At 44.5% G+C, this 2,988-nt stretch overlaps 1 pseudogene; it reads right to left on the bottom strand.

Annotated features, from left to right (window-relative positions):
• Window positions 1-867: 867 nt before the first annotated feature.
• LOC118607325 lies at window positions 868-986 on the bottom strand (annotated as a pseudogene).
• Window positions 987-2,988: the final 2,002 nt, after the last annotated feature.

The raw sequence follows: 2,988 nt of genomic DNA, 5'->3' as shown, positions 1-2,988 counted from the left end.
CTTTTTAACTTATTTTGCTTTGATTTTTCCATTTGCTACGAAGCATGTTAGAGTTACCTGCCTCTGTGATCTCTACATTAAATACGACTGACTGTTCAGTGTGAGGAGGAGGCTGTGTTCATTCATGTTATTTCTTTTTTGTTCCTGTTAATGAAAACAGAGTTTTTAATATGCATTAAGCTACTAGGTGGTCTATTGCTTTTTCGGTCTCGATCAAATTGGAAGGGGCTGCAGAATGATGAGTGACCTTGAACAAGGTGGGTAAGCCCTCTGGATTCCTAGATCAGCGTGTTTGAATTGAATAGGCATGATCGACATATACCATTTTGTCTACTCTAAAGAGCAATCTACCCTCTCACGCGGAGAATAAAAGTCAAACTCCTTAAATAAAAGCTTGCTCCATTCTCAGGGACTTTGCACGTGCTGTTTCCTCTACCCGGAACATTCTTCACTCAGCAAATTTTGGTTTGCTTTTTTGTTAAGTAAATATTGTTTCTGATATTGTAATATAAATATCATTTTTAAGGTTCTTATGTGTTTTTATTTATTAGAATTGTGTGCAGTTGTAATCCTTCCATCAATACATGCAATATATACAGTAACATTCAAATATCTGATACTAAAATATCTTACTGATAAATTCTGATTCTGAAAACAGTAGAAAACAAAACCACTGAGCTTATCTTGGAAAATCTAAATCCAGGCCTTTATTTTGCAATTTAGAAAGCTGAGTAATCCAAATCCAACTTTAAGATGATTTTCTCTCTCTCTCTCTCTCTCTTTTTTTTTTAGGTGAGACAATTCTTGGTTGGCCTCACGGATTGCAAGGACTTTATCAGTTTATGATCCCTTACTTTTTATTTTTTATGCCGACAGCATCTAGTCTTCCTAGGTGGTCTCCCATCCATGTACTAACCGGGCCCGACCTTGCTTAGCTTCCGAGATCAGACGGGATCAGGCTTGTCCAGGGTGGCATGGCTGCAGACGATTTTCTCATTTTTGAAATTTGCTGTGTCAACGTGTGATTTGGGACATCCTCTAATCTCAAGGTGTTCCTGCCTATGATGCACCTTTGAGATGGGACCTTGCAATTGTCCTTGCACTGTGTCCCCGTCCATACTCTGGACCTAGCCTACCAAGCCCAGCTTTTTACCTTCAACCTGAGTGTACTTGCAGAAAAATACCCCTAGAACCTATCCAAAAATTTCATAATCCACCATAGCTGGATGTCCCCTTCTGCCATACTCAAGTCCTTCTCACCTTCCGCTCAGGCTTCCAGGATCACACAGGCGGCTGCCGCACCAGTGGTCCCCCAGCCAGGGAAACCACCATGCTTAGAAGCTTATTTACAAATGATAAATATTATTTACAAATGATAAGCACATTTTTGTTTCTTTATCAGAGAGGCCTTATCTACAACACCTCTCCTATCGCTGTCCTCTTCTCTGGTTTATTTTCCCTAGTAATTACCACTGCCTGTCATTTCATTGTGGATTATTTATTGTGTATCTTTTAGCCACACAGGGACTATGTCTGGATTTGTCTCCCCCTTCCCACAGCCCATGCCTGGCCCGGAGTAGATGCTCAATGAATAGTTGTCGGAGGAATGGCAGTCATGGGACTCAGGGGTTGAGGATCTGGGGCACGATGGGAAAGGCACCTGGAAAGGGCCCTGGAAATTTCTCATAAAAGCTTTTGCCACCCAAGCCTTGGGACCTGAAAAGACAAGGAAGTGGCAGATGACTCCCACTTTGCCACCAGTTGTGAACAAATCACAAGGCAGCTGTTTAAGTCTGACATGGCATGAGTCAGGAAAAGGGGTGAACTGTGTGTCCTGGCAGCACTGGGCATTGAGGAAGAGGCCAGAATCGCCTGTGTCCCCAGATATCTTCCCCTTGTCTTTTGGTTCTTACCAGAAAAGAAAAAAAAAAAATACGGAGGGCGCAATCCCAGACTCCTTGCCCATAATCTCTGAGGCTGGGGGTCCAGGGTTGACAGTGGCTTGTCTGGGTGACATCAGAATTGCAGCCACCTGGGTCTAATCTCCCCAGGTTGAAGCATCGTTTGCCTATCAGTTTTGAAGGCACTGCTCTTGGCAGAGGACTTTATAGAATCACAAACATCCTCCCCAACCTGGGCCCGCTGGTCCCTCTCTTTAGGGCCTTTTGTCCCCAGTGGCTCAAGGCACCTGGAAGCACCTTAGTGTGGAATGGGCACCGGGCTTGTAGTTAAAATATCTGAACAGTGTTCAGGCCCTGACATCTGCACATTAGGTGAGCTGGTGCAAGTGACTCAGCATCCCTGGGTCTCCATTCCGTCATCTGTAAAACTGTCTTGATTTTTAGAGGGCTATTGTGGGATTTCGAGTGATAAAGTCAGTCAGAGCATCTCAAACAGCCACCCCGGGGGGGTTGAGGGTGTAGCTTAAAGTATCCCGCCACAAGCTTGCAATTTATTTGAAGTCTTACCGTAGCTTAAAAATTTATGTGCATTTTGCATTCTCCTCCATACTATATCCATGTTGTTTCTTTTAACACAGAGACAGTGTTTTAAGTTATTTACCATTCATTGGATAATTTTAATGCCAGCAAGATGGGCCGTGTTTGTCACATGGCTCTGCAAGCTCCCTGGCCCGTGGCTGGGAGCTGCTAAGGGTGTGTATATCCCAGTTTAAGAAGCATTCGTGTAAGAAAAAGTACTCTGGAAAGAGCAAAGCACGTTACATAAAGGTCAGAGAGTTTTAATGTGACTGTTGGCAGTAATGGGAAGAGGAACAGTGAGCAAGATGGATGAAAGAAGGAGACGAAAGAGAAGGGCAGGCAGAGGTGGAGGAATAAGGATGGGGGTGGTAGTCGGGCTGGGAATGCAAATCCCAAACGAGCCGGCTTCCAGTCCTTGTTCCTAGACCTTCCCACCGCCCAGCTGGGCCCTCTCCCTTGCTTTAGGGGACCTCAGCAAGGTGGAACATCTCAAACCTCTGTCATCAGT

The sequence above is a fragment of the Rousettus aegyptiacus genome, unplaced genomic scaffold (genome assembly GCF_014176215.1).
Source record: "Rousettus aegyptiacus isolate mRouAeg1 unplaced genomic scaffold, mRouAeg1.p scaffold_m13_p_1, whole genome shotgun sequence".
Classification (NCBI taxonomy): domain Eukaryota; kingdom Metazoa; phylum Chordata; class Mammalia; order Chiroptera; family Pteropodidae; genus Rousettus; species Rousettus aegyptiacus.
The sequence above is the reverse complement of the archived record's forward strand: the minus strand, read 5'-3'. Positions and strand labels throughout refer to the sequence as shown.